Source organism: Podarcis cretensis, assembly GCF_951804945.1.
Source record: "Podarcis cretensis genome assembly, chromosome: 6".
Classification (NCBI taxonomy): domain Eukaryota; kingdom Metazoa; phylum Chordata; class Lepidosauria; order Squamata; family Lacertidae; genus Podarcis; species Podarcis cretensis.
Window position 1 is genome coordinate 79,706,507 of NC_137175.1, and position 25,008 is coordinate 79,731,514.

Below are 25,008 nucleotides of genomic sequence, written 5' to 3' on the forward strand. Positions count from 1 at the left end.
TCATTCACCTCACAGTGCAGACAAGAGCCAGGTTAAGCAGATACTTTTATAGTTCTCTACAAGCAGCCTAATAGCTGCATCACTTATTGTAGCAGCCCCCATTTCACCCCATGGCAAGTGTCCCCACCCCCCAATTGTAGTACTTATAAGTAACCTTCCCTATGCATTTGAGGGACTTTCCATTACTCCTCTCTGCTAATCCTTAGTTTTCCCTAACTTCTTTTGTTCTTCTAACTTGTCATTAGCACAATCTACTTAATGCCTAGCTCACCCGCAAGCTTGATCCTTTACCTTGTGGTTAAGCAAGTGTCCTGTTGTCACCTGGAACAAGGTGTTCAGAGATAAAACTGCTAGCAGCTTACAAGCAAACATTACTGCATTTCCTTGAAATAGGTCCTAGATTTAGCCTAAGGTGCTTTCTTAAAGCGAGAAAAGAAACTATTTTTTCTGCTTTAGCTTATTTCTTCTTATGCCTCCACTTCCCAACACAATTCCAGCACAGCAGGCAGGGCAGAAGTGAGGGCTGGGAAACCATCTTGAGTTCTTCAATTTCCTTGCTGTTGCTGTTTTGTTGTTACCACTTCTACTGCCACCACCGCATAACATATGGGCACCTCCTCCCCCGACCCCAGCACCTGCTAAAGATGGTTTTCTTTCAGCAAGCCTTCTAAATGGAGATATTTATCCCAGTTGACATCTGCATCAGATTTGAACTGGTTTTATGTGTGCACTTTTGTGTATGTGCGTATATATGTGTATGTGTGTGTATTGTTTTTTATATACAAGTGTGTGTGTAAATTTTAAACATATGCTCATGTTGTCGTTTAATCGTGTCCGACTCTTCGTGACCCCATGGACCAGAGCACGCCGCCAGGCACTCCTGTCTTCCACTGCCTCCCGCAGTTTGGTCAAACTCATGTTGGTAGCTTCGAGAACACTGTCCAACCATCTCGTCCTCTGTCGTCCCCTTCTCCTTGTGCCCTCCATCTTTCCCAACATCAGGGTCTTTTCCAAGGAGTCTTCTCATGAGGTGGCCAAAGTATTGGAGCCTCAGCTTCAGGATCTGTCCTTCCAGTGAGCACTCAGGGCTGATTTTCTTAAGAATGGATAGGTTTGATCTTCTTGCAGTCCATGAGACTCTCAAGAGTCTCCTCCAGCAGCATAATTCAAAAGCATCAATTCTTCAGCGATCAGCCTTCTTTATGGTCCAGCTCTCACTTCCATACATCACTACGGAAAAACCATAGCTTTAACTATACGGACCTTTGTTGGCAAGGTGATGTCTCTGCTTTTTAAGATGCTGTCTAGGTTTGTCATTGCTTTTCTCCCAAGAAGCAGGCATCTTTTAATTTTGTGACTGCTGTCCCCATCTGCAGTGATCATGGAACCCAAGAAAGTAAAATCTCTCACTGCCTCCATTTCCCCCCTTCTATTTGCTAGGAGGTGGTGGGCCCAGTGGCTATTATCTTAGTTTTTTTTAATGTTGAGCTTCAGACCATATTTTGCGCTCTCCTCTTTCACCCTCGTTAAAAGGTTCTTTAATTCCTCCTCACTTTCTGCCATCAAGGTTGTGTCATCTGCATATCTGAGGTTGTTGATATGCTTCTATTATATTGCAAAATGCTTCAGGAGGCCTCATGGAAAGTGATTCATAAACAACAACACTTTTTACCTCCTAATGGAAACCATGGGAAGAAAATGGAAGAAAAAGGCTTAGACATGCTAAGAAGCATATCCAAATTTCTTCCTGGTTTAGATCTTGCCCATTTTGTGGTCCACCTTGGCACATTTCCCAATTGTACCCAGCACACACCTGTTATTTGCCTTACAAATGCTAGATTTGCAACATTAGTTGGGCAAGGAGTACAGAAGCTTCAGTGAAGAACCTTACATCACATCTCTTCTCCAGTGTAGGAGTTCTGTCTCCAAATTTGAAGAGGAGTGTTTTCCCCTGTCCTAGGATTCCCTCTTAGCAGACCACAGAAGTGTACTATAAATCACCATTACTTAAAAGAAGAAACCAGGCAATTTTCCAGTCACTGATAGTGATAATCTGAGGAGTCCCTCCCAGTTTTTTTTCTGCCAAGAAAGACTTCTAAAGCACTGAACATGTTAATACAAGACCAAATCAACAACTAGGCTTTGCTTAGCTGTGTGATTTACGGTAATTCAGGCAGAAAAGTAAACCAGCGGGCCCCAAGTCTATTAATATATTTTTGGCCTAACAACAGCCCAGCTTGTTCCATCTGCCACCAAGATCTAAAAATTAATGTCTTTTAATTAAAGAGGGGACTGGAGGTCAGTAAGTATTTCCTCCCATTGAAGAAGTTGCCAGTCCCCATGTGAGTTATTTAGACAAAGCATTGGGAGGGAGTCTAAGCTCATACACATGAGAACAGACCCTGACTAAATTACGCCGGCACAGAATGAGGGATAGGTTTGGGAGATAAAGAGGCTAGCAAAAGTGGAATGCAATCATCTTCACTCAAACCCAATGAACATCTTTAAACAAGAAAAGGGGGTTGGTATATGAAATAAAGGAATAATAATGAGAAAACTCCCCATAGGCTCTGCCTTTTTTTAACGGGCTTCATCAGAAAAGTCTGGCTATCTAGATAATACATTCCCATCCCAACTCGCTTCAGTATTATTTTATGAATCCATCATGTCTTTAATGTCTAAATTAGCAGCATTTCAAACTTTACTTTCTAGTTACAGAATAGAATGCCAATTTTCTTCTTAAATTATTTATTCTTGCATAATGTACCATTAAGCCTGCGGAAAGTGCCCTTTGCCACTGTGAAATACGTTTTGAAATGATCTGACAAGAGACGGCTTGATTCTAGCCTTACACCTTCAGTAATGATCTCTGGGTGACATTTTTTTTCTCTTTCTAAATGCCACAAAGCAGGTTCCTTTTGTAAAGTCTGTGACAGACTTGTAATAATTTTTCAGTTCATCACACACACACACACACACACACACACAAATGGGTGGGGGATATATTTTGAATAAAAGAAGTCAACTGACTGCACTTAAAAAAAAAACCCCAGGCTCTTAAAATATAAACCACATGCTAGAAAATGAAAACATTAACGTGAGTATATGGCTAGTGTTTTCAGCTGATGTTTTACATTTTATAAATGTCATCATGAAATTGAAGCTGTCCATCTAAGGCTGTTTCATCCATGGTTAACCGCATAATCTCATGGCCACTTCACTCAATACAGTCATCACAAAGATATATTTTGAAACTGCCTTCGGCCAGGGAAATTCAGATGTGGAGACCTGTTTCCAGGATTTCTGTCATTCATCTGGAACAATTATTATGCTTGCCTTCAGAACAACCTTGGAAGATACCTCTGTGTTATTCTTATGGGGATGCAGAATAAGTTTGTAACTGGGTATGGTGCTGCTTCAGAAACAAAGTCCCCCAGTTCAGAAACAAACTGATCTGCATTCCTCTCAAAATTTCACCTTGGTTCCTAATGAACACCAGTATGCTATACACTCCAACAATTTTCCGATGAAAATAGGGACATCCTATTCAATTATCTATCTATCTATCTATCTATCTATCTATCTATCTATCATCTATCTATCATCTATCTATCTATCTATACCCCACCCATCTGACTGGGCAGCTTCCAACATATATAAAACATAATAAAACATTAAATATTAAAGAACATCACTATACAGGGCTGCCTTCAGATGTCTTCTAAAGGTTGTATAGTTACTTATCTCCTTGGCTTGGAGGTCACATAACTCCATACCGTTCAACATTTCTACCAAGAAAATGGGGACATTCTAAGGATGTCTAAACCACAGAGCCTAGGGCTTGCCGATCAGAAGGTCGGCAGTTCGAATCCCCGCAACAGGGTGAGCTCCTGTTGCTTGGTCCCTGCTCCTGCCAACCTAGCAGTTCGAAAGCATGTCAAAGTGCAAGTGAATAAATAGGTACCGCTCCGGCAGGAAGGCAAACGGCATTTCCATGTGCTGCTCTAGTCTGCCAGAAGCAGCTTAGTCATGCTGGCTACATGACCCAGAAGCTGTATGCCGGCTCCCTCAGCCAATAAAGCAAGATGAGCACCACAACCCCAGAGTCATCTGCAACTGGACCTAACGGTCAGGGGTCCCTTTACCTTTAAGGAAAAGTGGGACATTCCAGGATCAAATCAGAAACTGGGATGTCTTCTGTTAATCCAGGACTGTCCATGGAAGCAGGGACTGTCATATTATCATGTCTATTAAACAATTGAGGAGTAGTGATTGAGTAATAGCAAAACAGTAAAACAAAGTACTTTGTTCAGCTGCATATGCAAGCCTCATTAATGTGACACCACAAGACATACGAATAACAGTACCCCTGGAGGCATGCAAATAGGAACTTGGTGACGGGCAGTGATTAAAAGTGGCAGTATTTTAAAGAGCCATATCCATTGGGTAAGTGCAGCACTGTCAGGAGGATTGAAAACAGTAACACTATTTTCACAAATGGTAATCAGGTGGAGATCATGTAAGTTTAATGAAATGCGAACGGCAACTGGGTTTCCGTTACAATAACACAATAAAAATGCACCATCAAACTCCATCCTTAACATGAAATGACAAATGTTGAGCCCAGGCTCAGCACAACTGGTGAAATACCTTTAAAATATTGACCATTAAAATGGTCTGCCTAGGTCAAGCCATCCTAGTTTGTAGACTGAGATTGCAACCATGTGAGATGCAGCTTTTCTGTATGGTTTATCTCAAGGATATGTCACTTCATGACTTCTTATTGGCTGACACACAGAATACATGAAGTCTCCAGGTATGTGTTCAGTGAAAGAACACCTGCAACAATTGAAGCTACTGTATTTTTCGCTCTATAAGATGCACCAGACCACAAGGCGCACCTAGTTTTTGGAGGAGGAAAACAAGAAAAAAATTATTCTGAGTCTCAGAAGCCAGAACAGCAAGAGGGATCACTGCGCAGTGAAAGCAGCAATTCCTCTTGCTGTTCTGGCTTCTGTGATAGCTGCACAGCCTGCATTCGCTCCATAAGACACATACTCATTTCCCCTTACTTTTTAGGAGGGAAAAAGTGAGTCTTATAGAGCAAAAAATACAGTATGTGCTCTTTCTTTGGTTTCAATCTTCCAGCAGACCCTCCAGAAGGAAACAGGAAATAACTATTTACAGGTTGGTCAACACCATCAGCTGTTCTTTACCTTAAGGGTGTACCTTGAACCTGCAGGTTTGGTCCTCCCTTTCCTTTCCTTTCCTTCCTCTGCTCCAACCTTCCCTAAAAATATACAGTCCCTGAATCCAACTTGTCTGTTTGACCGTTCCTTGCTCCCTTAGTTTTTCCTCATCTTTCCTGAGCTTCTTTTTACAACTCCTTTAAACTGGCTATGCAGTCCACATTATGACTTGTCCCCATTATGGCACCTATGTCCCTCTGTTCCCGATCCTTAATAAATATGCTAAATAACAACAAACCCGTTCATTGTGAATAAACCTGTTAAATAATGGTGCCTGGATTGACATCTCAGAGCAATCTGCACTTTCCTTGGCTGACTCTTAAGACCATTAACACCATCTATTAAACATTCATGTGGGTCTTAGTGCTTAATTCTTCTCTTTGATTTTTAAAGCGGGCAGAGGAAAGGAATCAAAGTGCCTGTGTTTAATAATGTCAACACTGCAGTGGTTCCAATTACATTCTGAAGTTGACAGTTAATGCTGAATTGAGAGCAGTGGTCTTTTAATTAGGTGCCATGTTCTAGGTTCACACACTACTCTGTTATCTCCTTCCCAGGGGAATCAGCCAGGATTTGTTGAATTAGGGATAAAAAGATTCAAGATCTTTAATGGTGCAACTGAAATGAATTTTCCGCCATGTATCATGATGGCCGCAGCAAATCTTGGTGGCTGCTACTTTGAAATGCTATAAAGGTAAAGGTAAAGGTACCCCTGCCCGTACGGGCCAGTCTTGACAGACTCTGGGGTTGTGCGCCCATCTCACTTAAGAGGCCAGGGGCCAGCGCTGTCCGGAGACACTTCCGGGTCACGTGGCCAGCGTGACATCGCTGCTCTGGCGAGCCAGAGCCGCACATGGAAACGCCGTTTACCTTCCCGCTGGTAAGCGGTCCCTATTTATCTACTTGCACCTGGAGGTGCTTTCGAACTGCTAGGTTGGCAGGCGCTGGGACCGAGCAGCGGGAGCGCACCCCGCCGCAGGGATTCGAACCGCCGACCTTTCGATCGGCAAGTCCTAGGCGCTGAGGCTTTAACCCACAGCGCCACCTGCGTCCCTCAAAGGATCAATAGGGTCATGTCTTTGCCCAACATGGGGCTCAAACCCATGGCCCTGAGGTTGAGAGTCTCATTCTCTGCTGACTGAGCTATCCCATGTCTTGAAATGCTATACAGAGCTACAATTTTGTTTTTATGTTTTGCTCCATTTAGAGGAGGCTTCACTTCAGAGGATCTTCAGAGGAGGCTTGACGGTCGTGGGGGAATGATTGGTTGGGATGGAGGAGAGGGTTTTCTCTGTAGACTTGTCCAAAGAATGGAATTCACTTTCCTACGCAGTCTAGTTGCCCCCTTCTTCCTTGACTTTCTACCATGTGGTTAAGACACATGGCAGAAGGTCTAGCAGACATTTTCACTGTCAGGCTGAGTAGGTTTAATAGGTTGTCCCATATGTGTGTGTGTGTGTGTGTATACACATACACACACAGTGGTACCTCGGGTTAAGAAACATTTTTAACCTGAGGTACCACTTTAGCTAATGGGGCCTCCTGCTGCCGCCGTCCCACCGCTATGCAATTTCTGTTCTCATCCTGAAGCAAAGTCCTAAACCCGAGGTACTATTTCTGGGTTAGCGGAGACTGTTACCTGAAGCGTCTGTAACCCAAGGTACCACTGTATATGGAAAACCAACAGTACCATAGAGCAAGTAAGGCCTAATTGTCTCTTTCAGACTCAAGCTCCAACACTACCAGTCATTCATCCTCTTTCACACAGAGACCCCCTTTGATGACATCACTTCCAGCCAGGGAATGGAGTGGGGAGAATGACATATTGTCTTTCAGAAGGCTGTCCAACCATTAGCTCCTACGACAATATTTCATCTGTCCTTGGCTATCATGTTAGTTATGCAAAGGCCGAACAAAGGGGCATTCATGAACCTGCTTGTTATACCAGTTTGACCTCTTTAGCAGTCTCTTTAGGAGCCATCCAAACATAGATGAAAATCTCCTCTATTTTAAAATAATTTCAAAATGCTTCCCTCCAAAAAAAATGATTTATTTTTTTTAAAAAAGCAAAAACAAAACTTGATTCTCCCTTCTTCATTCCCCACCCAAGTTCATTTTAGATTATTTTTGCCTGCGGACAAAGGCTCTTTTAAGGAATTCATTAGAAATTAAGTTAGCCCTATGAAATTCTGAAAATAGCCTGGGAAAACTCAGTTAATCCTCATATTAATGTATTTTGGAATCTGTGACTAAATATTGTATTCTGGGATAATCTCAATTGTGTGCAACACTGAATATTGAAATGCCTAAGCACTGGAACAGTATCAACACGTTTTTGTTTCTTTTTCTACATTGCTTTGCACATTAAACAGATTGATTGCACAAACCTTTCCCAAAGACAGTGTGAAAACAGAGTGGTGGTTCTCAGCCATATAGCTGTGGACAGCAGCACAATGCAAAGCCAAGATTTTCGAGTATGAGAGAGTTTGCATTGGGTGGATCTTGTGCTTTCCTGATTTATTCTATGCCTATGTAAGCTCCTCACCCTGAATGAGCCAGAAATATGGTGGCGTAAATTTCTGACCCTAGCTCAATCAGGGCTCAGCTGGTGGAATTTACACCGGTGTAAGTAATCCAGCCCCTGCCAACCTAGCAGTTCAAAAGCACGTCAAAGTGTAAGTAGATAAATAGGTACCGCTCCAGCGGGAAGGTAAACGGCGTTTCCGTGTGCTGCTCTGGTTTCGCCAGAAGCGGCTTAGTCATGCTGGCCACATGACGCAGAAAAACTGTCTGTGGAAGCAGACAAACGCCGGCTCCCTCGGCTTGTAAAGCGAGATGAGCATCGCAACCCCAGAGTCATTCGTGACTGGACTTAACTGTCAGGGGTCCTTTACCTTTACCTTTTTAAGTAATCCAAAGCATTGTGTGGCAGGAGTGGGACATTCAGGACCCTGGTATTGGGTTATGTGGGGGGGGGGGAACATGGTCAGATCAGGGCCAAGGTTTGTCTGTGGAACCGCACTACCTTGGATGAAGGGCAGCATATAAATAAAACAGAGGAATAAATAACTCCAACACACCTTCTTCCAATGTATGTTGGGATTCAGCTCTCCAAAGAAACTGCTCAAGTGATGGACAAAGCTGAAGAGGCCTGGAACAAGACCTGTTCTCAAAAGTGAAACCTCACAACTCCAAACTGGAGGCTTCGCTTTGAGTGAAATAGCCAAACAATTTCACAGGAAGCAAACAGAAGTTGGATAAGACAATGAGCATTTTTCAGAGGGGTTCTCTGAGGCTCTAAATACAGTCACGACTTTTCAGCATTCCACAGGGGTTTTGTACGGCTGTCACAAATGCATTTGTTTAATTCATTACTCCTATCTGACAATATTACAGCGTGTTCTTGAGATAATATGCTACTACTGATCTTTCTCTTGCCCTGCAATAGCATTTTTTTAAAAAAAAAAAAAAAAACTTCTGTGGAAATTCAAAGGGCATTTTGTCCTATTTCCGTCAGGCAGCACAAGGCAACTCAGAAAGTCATGCTAATTAAGTTTTCTGCCACTGTTTTAGACCTAGCTCCCAATACACACCAAAAATAAATCTTAAAGCCTTCCTAAAATCTCTGTGGTCACTGATTGGGTCAGTTAGATGTGTGAAGAATGAAGGCCTAAAATAGCAACTAAGTATATCAACGAGGTCAGAGGCTATGTTCACATATTAGCATTGATAGAAGAACCAGTATTAAATGACATGATGTGGTGGTACTTCTGACAGCTGAGTCACTGCTGCTGATCAGGAAGGAGATGGGGAGTGAGGGGGCAGCAGGGAAGTCAGGATGGTGCAAACACACTGGTAGAGCCAATCCGGTGGTCCTGCAGTGTGTTTTCACGATGTTGAGCTCCTTGCTATCTCAGTCTTCCTCCTCTCCATCCTGGTCAGCAGCAGTGACTCAGCTGTCAGGAGGTCAGGTGAATGCCATACCATGCCTTCTGCTACTGAGAATAATTAATCTAGTTTTTAGTCATACACACACCAAAAAATGCCAACCCAACAATTCATCTTTCTTTCTGTTACCTCGGATGCCTAATGATGTTTTAGGACAAAGATGACATAGTTAGAGCGTAGAAGTTTTGTGACATAAAGAAAGAAAATGCTTTGGAAGTGAGTTTCTTATTATCTTTTAAGCCAAATGAAGTATAGCTTCACATTAACATGTTTCTCTGCCACAGAAGAGAAATGAGTTTGCTTGCTTTTAATAACTTATCATGGCAAAGAAATAGAACGAAGTTTAAAAAAAAGAACTTGTGTTAAGGCAGTGTAAATTAGCCTGGTGCTTCCCTGCTTTTGTAAAATAAAAAATAAAAACGAGCCAGTTCCCACATGTCATCATTAAATAGCGATATTTCAGTGCAGTGAAAGAAAGCAAAACCCTTGAATATCAATTGAGTCCTAACTGTTGCAAGCACAGTGCAGAAGATATGTAGTCAGTCCCACTTAATGGCAGTTACAGAAACAAGCAAAGAATATTATGGTGAGGTGTCTGAAGAATGACATGGGCAAGAAATCAAAGGATCGTGTGAGAATTTAACAAAGAATCAAGTATTATTATGGGTGTCAAGTTGACTAACGTCCACATAAGGAACTGCCCACAAATAGAAAAAATGGATCTAGGTGAAGTACAGCACAATAAAAAGGCCCAGGTAAATCTACTTATTGTTTTGTATGCCTTCTGAGTCCAACAATAGGCTTAACCCAGTGTAAAGACGCAATCATGAAGCACTGAACATGATTTGAAGCCAGCCAGGTGGAATGTATTAACGTTGTGGACTAGTTATTATGACATTCCATAAAACTGTCCCAAGTAGTTTTGCTTTCCTGAGGGAAATAAAGTACGACCTGGGTATCTCGGAATTAGTATCCCTCCAGTTACACTTGGGTCATAAATTACTACCCAAACCTTTCTTTTAAAAACAGTGCTAGGAATTGTCTTGAGTTGTATTTCAGGACCTAGAGCAGCTGGAAGGCTTCGCGCCTCCATGCATAACACCTGCCAGATCAAGTTGCCAGATGTTATTTTTGCAACATATTTTCCCCGCACAGTTGGACGAAGTTTTGCTTGGTTTTGTTTTCTTCCAGTTGGCATTAGCCTGTCAGCATTGCAACCTTCAATTTTATCATAACACTCTTCATGTAGCTTTGGAAGGAGCTGCAGCAGATCCCGGAGCAACCACCCTAGAAAAAGAGATCCCCAAGTTCCATTTAGTTTTTGTAGCACTTGCAAAATATTGTATTGCATTCAGAAGAGAAACACCCACCAACAGCTCATTATGGAGAGAAAAACAGAAGGTGTGTCTGCGCATATGTGTATGGGGTGGCCAATGTGGTACCATTTATAACAACAACAACAACAACAACAACAGTAATAGTAATAATGATGATGATGCTGATGCTGGTGGCACTGTGGTCTAAACCACTGAGCCTCTTGGGCTTGCTGATCAGAAGGTCGGTGGTTTGAATTCCGTGATGGGTGAGCTCCTATTGCTCTGTCCCAACCTAGCAGTTTGAAAGCACACCAGTGCAAGTAGATAAATAGGTACTGCTGCTGCGGGAAGGTAAACAGCGTTTCCGTGCGCTTTGGTTTCTGTCACGGTGTTCCGTTGAACCAGAAGTGGTTTAGTCATTTTGGTCACATGAGTCAGAAAGCTGTCTGTGGACAAATGCTGGCTCTCTTGGCCTGAAAGTGAGATGAGCGCCACAACCCCATAATCACCTTTGACTGGACTTAACCATCCAGGGATCCTTTACCTTTACCTTTACCATCTTTAATAACATGATCCTATGTCTGTCTGTTCAGAAGTCTCCTTGAGTTTAGAGAGAGTTATCGCCAGCTAAGTGTGTTTAAGAGTGCAGTGTAAATATCCTGTCTCTGTGGAGTTGGTTCCCTCCAACAGATAGTTGAAGAGCAAAAAGTCAAGGGATTCTGCAAATAACTCCACAACCTTTTATGGAGAAAACGGGACTCTAGTTTCAGTTTCAGCCCTGGGATTCATGAAATAAACCATGGGTAGGCAAACTAAGGCGCGGGGGCCAGATCCGGCCCAATTGCCTTCTAAATCTGGCCCGCGGACGGTCCAGGAATCAGCGTGTTTTCACATGAGTAGAATGCGTCCTTTTATTTAAAATGCATCTCTGGGTTATTTGTGGGCCTGTCTGGTGTTTTTACATGAGTAGAATGTGTGCTTTTATTTAAAATGCATCTCTGGGTTATTTGTGGGCCATAGGAATTCGTTCATTCCCCCCCCCCCCAATATAGTCCGGCCCCCCACATGGGGGGACAGTGGACCGGCCCCCTGCTGAAAAAGTTTCCTGACCCCTGAAATAAACCCTGCTACGATGTACCCCTGGTGGGGGCAGAGAATTTGTCGGTTGAGGAGTAAGAAGGCAGTGTTTCAGGTCCTTAAAATGTGTATAAATATAACTTTGCAACAAATATACAGAAATAAATGGCCACCTTTAAAAAAAGGGGGTATTCTAGCCAGTTATGGCCAGAGAACTTTGCTTCAGTATGGGGGCATGTGGCTAGCTTGCAATCCCAAGGCTTCTCAAACAGGTCAGGGGGGCTCTCAGAGATTCTTTCTAAGCTTGGTGACAGCCACATTTTAGCATCAAACTTTAGATGTCTTCAGATGAAATGCAGGAAATGTGGACTGGGGCTGGGGTGCTCAAGCAGGATCCACCCCTTATGTCCTGATCTACACTGCATGCACACCTCAGTCCTCTTCCTCTCCTGTGTTGAGTAACCACCTTGCAGTCCATTCTTGCACAACACAAGAAAGGTCAGGGATGTGCAGTGCAAATGAGGGGAGGTCTGCAGGCAGCTTCTACTTACGTTCACATAAATGAGAGTAGAGTTCTTTACACATGGAAGGAAACACATGTAGTTCCCCTGCAGACCTATCCAGCACCACACAGGAAAGGTCACAAACTGAGGCAGTTGCAACACCTAAGAGGATGTTGTGGGTTTGGCTTGCATCTGTCCCCCTGTCCCCACCCACACGTTCACTGTTTATGCATAAAATTTAGAGCATGAAATGAAACGAGAGCCAGTGTGGTGTAGTGGTTAAGAGTGGTGGACTTGTAATCTGGTGAACCAGGTTCGCTTCCCCGCTCCTCCACATGCAGCTGCTGGGTGACCTTGGGCTGGTCACACTTCTCTGAAGTCTCTCAGCCCCACTCACCTCACAGAGTGTTTGTTGTGGGGGAGGAAGGGAAAGGAGAATGTTAGAAGAGTTTGGATTTGATATCCCGCCTTTCACTCCCTTTAAGGAGTCTCAAAGCGGCTAGTTAGCCGCTTTGAGACTCCTTAGGGTAGTGATAAAGCAGGATATAAAATCCAAACTCTTCTCATCTTCTCTTCTTCTCTAAATTTGCACATTAGCCCTTCCCATAAATACATTACTTTAATCCCTATGGATTTATCATTTAGGCTAAGTTTTAACTGTAGCTAATATGGGCCAAATAAGATACAACGTAAAATGCATCCTTGTTTTTAACATTCAAGTTTTTGAAAAGACAGAGAGCATCAGCTGATAATTATGAGGCTCACAGTGGGTGTGGAGGAGTAAATTAACCAGGGTTGCCAGAACACGGCAGTTGAAAACAGTGTCCGGGCCGGAAATCACTGAAATAACTGGGGAAATCCAGGCGTATGGCAACCCAAAACTACAGAAAAGCTCAACAACTTTGTCCCCCCCAAAAAGAAACCCTAAAATTAACCTTTGCTGTTCCAGTTGTGGTCCCTGAGGTAAACTGTTCCTCTGAAGCTAGTTATTTGCCTTGGAAGAAAATCCTCTGCTGGTACCAACAAGGGATTTGCTTTCAGTGCAAATTCCAGCTGCAGGGGAGCAATTTCCTTCAGGATCGCAACAGGGGAGGAATGGATTAAATTCTCCTACCACACTTGTTCTGATCCCAACAGAGATAAGCTTCTCAGCTGATGCCATTTGCATCTTCATCAATCTGCACAGTTAAATGCAAAAATGCAGTTAGTGCTAAGGCCAAATTGCAGCCACCAGCAGAGCTACCTGTGGATTGGAAAGCTGAACCTGAGTGAAACTTCCCCAGTGCCAGAATGATCGCAGAGCTAAGGAGATCTTATCTTGTATTTTCCTGGGTCTGTACAGGTTAAACAGAGTAGAAGAATCAACAGTCTGGAAATGATAGATGCCAAAGGAAACGTGATGTGTTCCTTTTGTCCTTTGCTGTCCTGTCCTCCCCCACCCTCACTTCCTTTTATTCTTAATTTTCAGTCAATTGACTTGAACTTCTTTCTGTCAGTTACAAACCGCTTTATCTGTTTGTGATCTCTCTTGCTTAGTAAATTAAAAGATAATTTGTTCCACAAGACTGTTTTCACTGCACTATTTCTGTATTTTCTCCTTTGGCCACTCCTGGGGCCGTTAAACACCAACTAAATACATGACAAGGGATCATTAGAAGGTGGTTTTATGATTTAGTTTGTGATCTTCTGAGAAACTGTCTTTGCAGTGTTAGGAAACCACTTAGCATTGAATGAATATCACTGTCCTCAAATTAATAAGAAATATGAGTAAGCAGAGCCTACACACACACACACACACACACACACACACGTCACATCAACCTTGTAAAATATAGTTTTGGGTTTCTCCCTTTTATTTTCCCTTCTACATGGGTTCTGTTTCTCTTTCTTTCTCCTCTCTTTTATTTACGTCTCACCATGTTTAATGAACATATAATTATGTGCTTTTTGAATTTTCAAGATTTTTTTAAAAATTATTTGTGGTTTGTTTGTTTGTTTTCTATACCGCCCTATACCCAAAGGTCTCAGTGTGGTTCAGATTGTTCTGTCAACTCAACTGACACTCCTCCCCGCAATAGTGGATCAATACTTGTTTAGTGAAGTGTCCCAGCAATTGTGACTTATACCCAGTCTTGGTACAAGCAGAGGTTCTTATAGAATTGCTTTATTCTGTCTCCAAAACCCATTTCCAAGTGCTTCCTTTAACCCACAGTTTGGTCCCTTCTTGTAACCAATTCACATAACAAGTAGGAGTGAAGTGGGCTCAGGAAAAGCTGAGGTGTGATGGGCGGGCCTTGGCTCAGTCTCCTGAAGCCAACCATAGCTGGGTGGTGCAACATCCAATTAGAGTGGAGAATTTCAAGTTAAACTGTCAAAGAGGGCTTGACTGCCAGATAGGGATTAAATCAGAGCCTGGAAAGAAGTTTGGTTAGGAGTTAGCTAGGCAAGGCAACCCAAATTATTTCCCTGAGGGGAAGGAAAAGATCTTAAGTACTTAGAAGCGGTCTGTCTAGTCTAGCTCAAGGTTTTCCATAAAACTTAGATATACAGGCTTGACTCTGCACATCAATAATTACACATTCAGATACTCCTTTAATCATGGGTAATGTGTTCCTTGATTAACTAATATTGCCAAATATTGGTTAATGAATGCATACATCATTAACAAGATGGAGAGACTGTACTTGGAGTCTATTGGGAAGCAGCTCAGCAGGTTGCAAAACAGCATCTTCAGCAATCAACCTTGACCTGAAGTTTGAGCACTTATTAGTTGCCATGACAATAAGAGCACTATGATGATAGGAAAGAGAAATTAGCTAGATTCCATTTAAAATTACTCCGGGAGAGGCAATGTTTGGGAGAAGATTTATAGAGCAGGCAAAGATGGATAGCGCTTGCTTTTGTTAGAGCTCAGTGTTTTGAAAAATCAGTCTGTATGATGAATGTGAGTTTCTTATTATCTAATATAGTTTTATCTAACTTTGTATTTGCCAGAAGAGTCACATGATGGATTGAAAAAATATTGTGGTTTTTTTTTAAAAAAGTACCCCCAAGTAGTAAAATCACATATCAATCAAATTAAATGTGAATTCTCGCCAGCTCCTGGTGAGGGGCGGGGGGCGGAAATGTAAGAAATTGTAAGGAAAAAAGAGAAAGAATAAGAAAGCCAAGGGAGATTAAAGTATAAATGCTGCTGGAAATAAAGTATTTCTTCTAAGGGAACGATGAAAGTAAGGGTTACTTATTCTACATAAGACAGTACTTCATGCCAAGATGGAATAAACAATGCAAAATTGTTTACACAGACTAGAGGAGCTCCCAGGATTTCAGACATGAGCTCTACCTGGAACAGCTACAGGATGAACCTGAGCCATGGCTCTTCCATATAACCTGGAGGATCTAAGCCAAACGGATTTAACACTACTGTGATTAGCTGCTTCAACTGATCTGCAAGCCCTGAAATGCCCCTGTGCATTGAAATGTCACTGAAACGAAACATGGAGAAAAGTAAACGCTCAAGGTGAGTGAGCCACCTGTCTCAGAAGAAGGCAAGTTTCTATCTTATCAAGAGAAAGCAAGAGTGTTCCATAGGAAAGGCATTCTGCAACAATTCCCAGTCTCAGACTGTATTCCTATATTTAAAGATAGATTGTAGACTTTTTATAGACACCATCTGAGTAGTCTGTCAAATTAGACTCCTTCTGGTTTACTGTTATTTTGGATTTTTGGAATACTGGTGAAGAACTGGGCCCCTGGTTTTCTCCTCCTAGTAAAAGTGACACATGCAGCACAGTTCCCTATGAGGGACTGTGGGAGTTGTTGTCCCATTTGCATCCTCGGAAGGGAATGATGCTCTGCTGGGGCCTCCTTGCCTCTTCCCCCTGCCTCAAGGTAAGCTACTGAACCCTGGGGAAGGGAAAGGAAGAAGCACTTGTGGTGGCATTCTGAGGAGCATGCAAGCACATAGCCCACTTATCTCAGTCCTGCTCACAAGCATTCTAGTGCGGACCATCACTTTTGCAAGCATATTTACTTGAACGCTCACAAAACTCCTAAAATCCACATGTGTCAAAGAAAGACATGCACTAGGAGCAGATAACTGGTTTGTTGTTGTTGTTGTTGTTGTTGTTGTTGTTGTTGTTATGTATTTTGTGTTATTTTTATCTTGTATTTTTGTGTTGTGAACCGTTCTGAGATCTACAGATAGATGTCAGTATACAATTTTAATAATAATAATAATAATAATAATAATAATAATAATAATAATATGTTTGGTTGGTCCATCATAATACTGTACAGATTACTACAGGGTGTTGAGAGGGGTTATTTTTAACTATTAAGTGTGTGTGTGGGGGGGGGGGAAGCAGTCATAGTCTAGGCCAGAAGTGTTTTCCCTTGGTGACCCCGCCATGTTGAAAAGTGTGTGTGTCTGCAAGGTGTTTCCTGTCTTGTCCAGAAATGCAGGGTGAAGCCAGCTCTAGATCTTTTCTAAATAAATTGAATAAAACCACTTAACTCACTGAAAGATATATTTGCAAAAATGAATGTTAAGGGGAACAATGCCAATTGTTAAGCAAGATAGCTAAAGTATCGGGATCATGTCCTCCATTGCGACATGCCTCCTCACAGTGGCGATGCTGCCATGTATCAGGATAGAGGGAGCAGGGTGGAGACAGGGTTGCAGCTGTGTGGTCACATGGGCAGGAATACCACATTGGGAGACCACACGGTCTTGATGTTGCTACCATCTTGCCCCATCTCGTTAGTGGCGGTGCCACCGCCGTCAGGGACCATCAGCATGACAGAGACCCCCTGTGCCAGCCACTCCTGCCACTCCTGGAGCTGCCACTGCCAGTCAAGATATGTGGTTCCTGTCCATGATGTGGATGAACATGGGCCACTAAGAGGAAAACAAGCTCTAATATAGGGAAGTAAATCACAGTGAATGGTATTGTTAGCATAATGTGCACTTGGCACATTGCTCTGTAGAACTAGAATTTGTATAAATGCCTACTGCAAAAGATCTCAGTCTGGGGTGAGGAAGTTGTGGACCTTCAGATGCAGCTGGATAGGAAGTCACATGACCTCTTCCTATTTACTCTGCTGGCAGGGGCTGATGGGGCTTGGAGTCCAGCAACATCCATAGGCTCACAGAGTGTTTCCATCCCTGCTCTAGGTGAATCTATCCTATTACAGTGGTACCTCAGCTTAAGAAGTTAATTCGTTCCAGAAGTCTGTTCTTAACCTGAAACGGTTCTTAACCAGAGGAGTGCTTTCGCTAATAGGGCCTCCTGCTGCTGCTGCACCGCTGGCGCGCAATTTCCGTTCTTATCCTGGGGCAAAGTTCTTAACCTGGAGCAACCACTTCCTGGTTAGCGGAGTTTGTAACCCGAAGTGTCCATAACCCAAGGTACCACTGTAATATCTTTGAACTTGTTCCTTTATGCATTTTGTTTTAAGATGAGCAGGGAGCAGGAAATTATTTTGGGGAGTTTTATCATAAAGAGAAAGAAATCAAAGTGAAGTTGAAACTGTGATAAGAAATCCCTTTTTACAAAGAAAACAGGAACTAAAGCTTAGTGACAAGACAGCAGGCCACATGACTAGCAAGCAGGTTCATCGTAAAGTTGGGCAAAACGAAGTGGGTGAGATCTCTAGAGGAGAAAGAGAGAGAGAGAGAGACGGAAAAATAACTATTGCATGGATAGACTGGAAATCTTATTAGACCAGCTAAAAGGATAGAGAAATGGCGCAGATAGGACAAGGAAGAGCTAATATGTTGAGGTTTATGAGTAGAAGGAGACATGTCAGTAGTTAAAATAAGCACACAATGAGAAATAAATCTTTGTACCAGGGAAATGAAAATGATTAGCACACAGAAAAAGAAGTTTAATTTACCTGCCAGAGGTGGAGAAGAGGTGGGAGGGTGGCAACGTGGACATCAAAGAAATATAAAAGTGTAGCCAGTAGCAAAGAAAATGCTCATTAGATCTAGAAACACACTATTGCCTTTTGAATGGAAGATAAAATTAATTTCTTAATTAATAAATAATATTCTTTAGATGGCTGCAAGGATAGACCTGCTTGTAATTATAAATCGGGTTTGGTTAGAGACTTTTTGCCAATAAGATCCTTCTGCCCCTTCTGCCATAAATTCCATTCATTTCCACAGGGATTAATAGCAGCAGTAAAGAGCTTTTAAGAACTGAACAACATGGCAACTCCAGGTATAGTTTCTGTCAAGGTATGACCCTGGCTGGAACCTTTTGAGGGGGAAAGGGTGTAAATTGGTTTAGCTTCTTAATTTTGATATTAGCATGGACATCAAAATTCACCAGCATCAAATATTTGGATGAAATCTTTGGGGTTGTCAGTATCAAAGTGGACCTGAGAATCGTCCCCGGCCCTGTGAAGCAACAAGTATTGTAATAATAAAGGAAATAGTGGATGCAGCTCTTTTGAATAGCAGCAGAAACTTCCTAGCTGTGGTTGCCACAATTTTAAATATAGCTGTCTCCCTTTGGAGTGGCAAAATAGTTTGAAGCATCATGTGGTGGGGGAAAATAAATAACTGTGACCAGTTCCTCTGTAGTTCCGTTGTAAAATAATTGCCTTGAAGTATAAAGGAAGCCTCTGTGTGTTTCACATAGATTATATAGACCTGAAAATAAGAGGAAAAGCAACAGTCAAGTAATTCCAAACGCAAGCAAATCAACACATTGTTTCCTTCGTTCTGGAAACATCAGTGAGATAAATTTAATGGATGCAGGTTTTCTTAAGAAGGTTTTAGTTCAACTGTTGTCCCAGGAGGTGCAAGTATCCTCTCCTGCTGGTACAAGGCCTCCCTACGTCTTCAGTCTTTCTTCATATACTGAAAAGCACATCCTTAGGCAATATCCCTTGATGTACAAATGAAAATTTCTCAGTCCTGCAGTAGACTTCTGTGTCTCAAGCTTCACCAAGAGAGCTCCAGGCAAACACTGGAAGAGAGAGTATTGATCATGAGGGATTTTGGTCCTAATGACCAGCAAGCCCAGGGTCCAATGGAGCCTCATTAAAAAGCTTCCTGTATCTGCTGCCTATGTGACTGCAGAACATTGCGTTTGTTTCAGCAGATCCCGGAAATAAGGCATTCGGCAGTATGATGGCAAAAACATCTGTGTGTCAATTAGTGAGCTGGCGTTCGATAGCCGGCCTGCTGATGGTTACAAACACCTATTGCTTAGCTCTTGGGGTCATTCCCAAGGGCTGTTGAGTCTTGTTTATGAAGCTTGCAGAACTTTTTGTATCATGAAGAGATTCCCCACAACAGTGCAGCTAAGATTCAGGGAAGCAATAACTACCAGATGGTTGTATTGTATGTTTTGGGCTGGTGTTGGTTGATAGTTTGGAATGTTTGTTTTGTTTTGTTTTTTGCTAGGTAGCAGATAGCCAACCATTCTTTTGCAGTACAGTGGTACCTCAGGTTAAGTACTTAATTCGTTTCGGAGGTCCGTACTTAACCTGAAACTGTTCTTAACCTGAAGCACCACTTTAGCTAATGGGGCCTCCTGCTGCTGCTGCGCTGCCGGAGCACGATTTCTGTTCTCATCCTGAAGCAAAGTTCTTAACCTGAAGCACTATTTCTGGATTAGCGGAGTCTGTAACCTGAAGCGTATGTAACCTGAAGCATATGTAACCCAAGGTACCACTGTATTGAAAATATATTGTGGTATTTGAAGGTCTTCATTACTCCATTCTTGACTCCTATCCAAATATGATAATGTTGTCATCCTTTTCTGGTCTCCATCGAGACCAGAGTTCCCAAACTTGGGTGGCCCTCCAGCTGTTTTTGGACTATAACTTCCATCACCCCTAGCTAACAGGACCAGTAGTCAGGAATAATGGGAACTGTAGTCCAAAAACAGCTGGAGACCCAAGTTTGGAAACCCTGATCTAGGCAGTAATTGGGTCCACATTTAAGTCCCGTTTTTCAGGTGATAGAACACATGGAAGGAAATGTGGCTCTACTTCAACATTTTGTGCCTCATGTCAACCCAGCTCTGCCTAGGAATGCACACTAATAAAGTTATTAATTATGTAACTAATTATATAAGATTCTGCCACAGCAAACATCAGTACAAATAACAGGGGGTTTTTTGTTGGAAGCAGAACTGCAGCAGAACTGAAACAGCACTACAGGCAGCAAACATGGGTTGGAATGGAAAAGGATTCCTTCTTACATCCCTAAACATCAACTAGACTTGCTCTCATTTAATTCATGTCAAGTCATTGTTTCTCACTGCATTTGGGGATTTTCCTGTGCCACTAGTGACCTTTGCAAGCTCTTGCAGTGGCATAGGAAGTCTTCATATGCTTGAAAATGGAAATTTACCTCTGCAGTGAAGCAATCTCATGAAAGAAATGGAATCGTTCATCTACCCTGCAAGTCTCTGGTAATATTGCTGTTAAGGAAGGTGGAGGAAGGCAATTCTGTGGAGTTACAATCTATTTCAGCTTTGCAGAGATTGTATGCGCAAAAGTTTACAGGGTCTGAGTAGTGAAAAGTCATGCAACTAAGAGATTGTTGCATCAAACTGTGTTTTGGTTTTTTGGGGAGAAAGAGTGTGTATACCATAAATGAGCAGTATCAATGGTGAGGAATGTTTTCTGTCCAATGTAAGCAGGAAGCAAACAGATTTAAGTTTACAAATGGAAAAGGAAACAACGAGGAAGTAAATTTCATCAAAATGAAAAGGATTCAGATCATATCTTTCCTAGCACTGTATGCCAATAAATCATCTTGCTCTGCACCCAAAATATTAAGGCTGATAAAACTGTCCTGTTTTCATGAAAAAATAGATATATTTTTGTTTGCGTTTGCTTTATGAAGATTTTTGAACAGAAAGTTAAGAACTTTCTAAGCACTTCTTTTTTAAAAAAGGAAAGTAAAATAACGATTTAGTCAACTTTCTTGCTATGGTACCAACAGTTGTGTTGTGAATCTGTATCATTCTCAAGTTACATGTCATGGCAGCCACCTTTGAAATTCCCTCAGGAGATCCCAGATAAGTCAACAGTCTTGAGAGAGGAGGAGGGGGTAAGAAAATTATTAAGTTGAACCTTCTCTTCCTTTCCCACACTCCACAGCCTGCTGAATCAGAGAGGAGTTTCCACCTTAGCCTCTTGCCTTACGCCCAATAAAGTAGGTGGGCCAAATATATTTGAGGCTGCCAAGGAGGGAGGGATGAGTTTGCCCATTTGTTATTTTTCCAATCTTAAATTCCATTCTTCACATTTCCACATCAATTTGCAATTTTTTAAAAAGTCCTTATATATACTTATTCATTTATTACTTCCCGTGCAACAACCATTAAAAAAAATCAACAATGCAAACTTATAAAACAATTTGAAATTCAACATAGATACAGATTGGGGGGGGGGGAGAAAACCAATCAGCATTTTTTTTAAAAAATGCACATTTCTCCTAGCATACATATTTGTGTATGCACTTTGGCCCAATCTATTTTTTGAAAGCAACTTCCTCTAATTTGCACTTTTGCATGCGATTTTCAATAATATTTTCATTTGTGTGCTCACTTTCCCCTCATATATACAGTTTTAGACTAAGTTAGGTCCCACTGATTACACATTTGGTGTTATTGAGTCTGGATCCAACCCATTGCCTCTGCACTTGCTTAAAATATGGAAGCAGAAGAGGCTCACCAGGTGGTGGGCTGCACAGGACCAGCTGCCCAGTAGGTTGGTTGCTGTTGCTTACTGGGAGGGTAAGAGGCAAGGAGCTCATCCTACACTCAAGTAGGACCCCGACTGGCATGTTCTCTCCCTCCTGGTCATTCATTCGGGAGCTTCAAAAGCTTTCTTCAGCCCGAACATCACAGTGACCGATGCCAACCGACATTGGCACACTTAGGGATCCACAGAGTCTTTGCAGCTTGCGTAACAGACCTCAACAACTCAGCATTTTGGCTAATCTACTTTATTTACATATAAACACATACAGAGCACTGCAATATGGCTCCCTCTCTCTCTAGCATCAGACAGCAAAGAGAAAGGACAAAGGACAATAGTCCTACTTCATGGAACACAGTAACACAAACATCCTGTCTCCATCACTTCCCACTCTGTCAAAACATACACCATCATGTGAAAGACAACAATCCCATGACTGCAGTCTTGGAGAAGGAATTCTAACAGGTAGCAGGGAGGTCAGTGTGGTGCAAACGAACCAGCAGGAACACCACATTGGTGCCACTGGTGTCTTTGCACCATGCCAAACTCCCCGCCACCAGCTTACCAATCCTCCCCATCTTTCCCAGTAATCAACAGTGACCCGCTGTCAGAGAATACTCTGAAGACGAGGATTAGGGAAGGCAGGGAGATCAGCTTCTAACAGAAGAAGAGGGGGACTATTTGCCCCCCTTGCTTTCAGCGTTTCCGGAATCAGAGAGTCAGGCAGACACAGAGCTACCCAGCTTAGTTGCTGAGCACCCAGAAGGGAGGGAGTAGCTGGGTGATACATCAATAGAGAGTGGGGGGGGAACCCTCTCCCTCCCCACGAACTAGGAGGTCCGAGCATGTCAGAGAACAAAAGAGACACAGGGGAAGAGAGACATCCCATTGGCATGCTACTTGCTGCGGAAGGGGGGGGGAGGAGTCAGAGTGAGCAACCCCAATCCTTAGAGAGAGATGCCGATCTGTGTTCACAACATCATACTTCAATAAAAAGACTATAAATCTACCAGATGCTCATTAATTCTTATTGGTGAGCTACCAGAAGGGAGAGGCAAACTCCCATACTTGACACCCGCCTGCTGGGAAGCTAGCATAGTGGCTCTGCTAGGAGTTGCCATATGTCTGGGAATTCCCAGACATGTCCTGTTCTGGGGGTACTACATGACTGTCCGGGGGGAATTTTACTAGCAAATGTCTTGGGTTTGGGGTTTATAATTTTTTGTGTGTGAGCGTGCACACAGGTGGCTCTGGTTCAGGCTCTGGTGCTGTTGCCGGTGACTAACGCTGTGGCTCGGGTTCAGGCTTGGTGGTAGCGGCATGGCTATCAGGCAATTGCTCTAAAAAAGCTCAACAGCTTTTTGTGTCCAGCATTTTGCCTCTTGAAATATGGCAACCCTAGGCCGCACCCAGTGAGTTGTAATTAACTGCTAATATGAGAAGCTAAAGCTGATAACTTTTCATAATAACTTCTGAAAGCTTTCCAAGGGAGGGGAGGATACCTATGGATCTTGTCTTGGGCTCAGAGGTGCTTCTTTTTGGAGAACTGAGCTCTTATCACCCACCACAGGTTGTTGATTAATGAGGCAAGGTGTGAGATTCCATCTTCTGAAGATAATTAAATGCCAAGATGCCATTCAAACGAGTGGACATAGTGGAAAGAAGCTTCAAAAAGAGTCACAACCCTCCCCAGCTTTGAGAGGCAGTTTCGCCATCATCACAGGAAAGCAGATGACGTTCCCCCAAGGTGCCAAATGCCATCAAAATTTAAACAAAGAGATGCCAGATTGTTCCACATCCTGGCAGTCTTCCCTCCTTCCATGAGAAATGGCTTCCCCCCACCCCCGCACTTCTAATGTTCAAATATGCCTCATACTGCCTTTTATCTCTCCTCCCCTTTCAGTATCACAGGTTTAAGACAAGTCTGTCTTGATACGGACTAAAAACACACACAAAGAAAACTTAGTCACGCCAAAATTCTCAAGGTCAGGGAAAAATCCATTTCAAAGAGGTATTGCTGTAATTCTGTCAAAGCAGCCCCTTCATTTGTCTTCAGGCCTAGGGATCGTGTGCCGTCGTCTACTCAACTGTAGGTAAGGGCCGGGGAAGAAGATTTCTCTTTCAGTATTTATTGCCTTTCCTTTATAGTGATTGATTAGCTGGGAGTCCAAGAAACAGCGGACTTTCCACCTGCAGCGCTACTTAAAAAGCTAACGACTTGCGCAGTCAATGGGATTACGCCAGCCCAGGTGATGCTAAACGCTGTCAGGTGGAACATTCCGTTATGAACTAGACCTTTTGGAATTACCGTAAAGGGTTTACAGGCTGGCACCAGTTTAGGTTTAGCATTTGGCAGTTCCTGGCTCGTTCTGTCCTGACGGCCACTCTTTTCTGGATGATTGCGTGGAAGCTGGCGTTTTTAAGCGAGCACTTCAATCAGAAGAGCAGCTGTCACTCGACACTTGTGGCTCTTCTAAAGACCAGCTGGATGGAGCACATTTGTTTTATGCCGCTGCGTGCTGTGGCCAGTTTGACAAATTCTCCTTGTCCCTTGCTTTGACCCACAGTGAATATTCTGCTCTCTCCCTCTGCCCTTCGCTTCCACTTCACATCTGGCCCGTGTGTCCTCATTTGTTCACTTAGTGTTGCCCTTCTGCTTTAGAAGAAATAAAAGTGCACATGTTGACACAGCTTCAAAATGAAACCTTAAAAAAAAAAAAACCCATTGGAAATGTGAGGACATCTCTGGAGCAGAAGGAATATGGAGGCTGAGACCAGTTTGGCAGGATATACAGTATTGCAGGGTCTCAAGAACTGAGGATGAGGACCAAGAGTCACACTAAGCAATGACTCTACATGCATCTGTATCGAGGATTCATATCTATCTATCTATCTATCTATCTATCTATCTATCTATCTACATCTTTGAAGTTACTTATTTAATATATATAATATAATCATAGAAATATAAGAGACTTCCTATATTTATTTTTCATGGTTTGGATCCAAACAGTCATAAACAGACGAGACCCATTGAAATGAATTGGACTTAGCTGGGAATAAATTAATTCCCACTGATTTCAAACAGGTCTATTCTAAGTCTGAATTTAATCTTACAATGAAGAATTTGCAGCAAATAACAGGGATAAATAGTTGGTGGTGGGGGGTGATTTTCAGCAGGGA

At 42.6% G+C, this 25,008-nt stretch overlaps 1 long non-coding RNA gene across 1 annotated transcript in view; it reads left to right on the forward strand.

Annotated features, from left to right (window-relative positions):
• LOC307218981 overlaps positions 1-25,008 on the forward strand; it is a 95,817-nt gene that overhangs the window by 17,588 nt on the left and 53,221 nt on the right. Inside the window, exon 2 of the long non-coding RNA XR_013840221.1 lies at positions 15,399-15,613. This is a non-coding gene — a long non-coding RNA (uncharacterized lncRNA). The remainder of the gene's footprint in view (positions 1-15,398; positions 15,614-25,008) is intronic.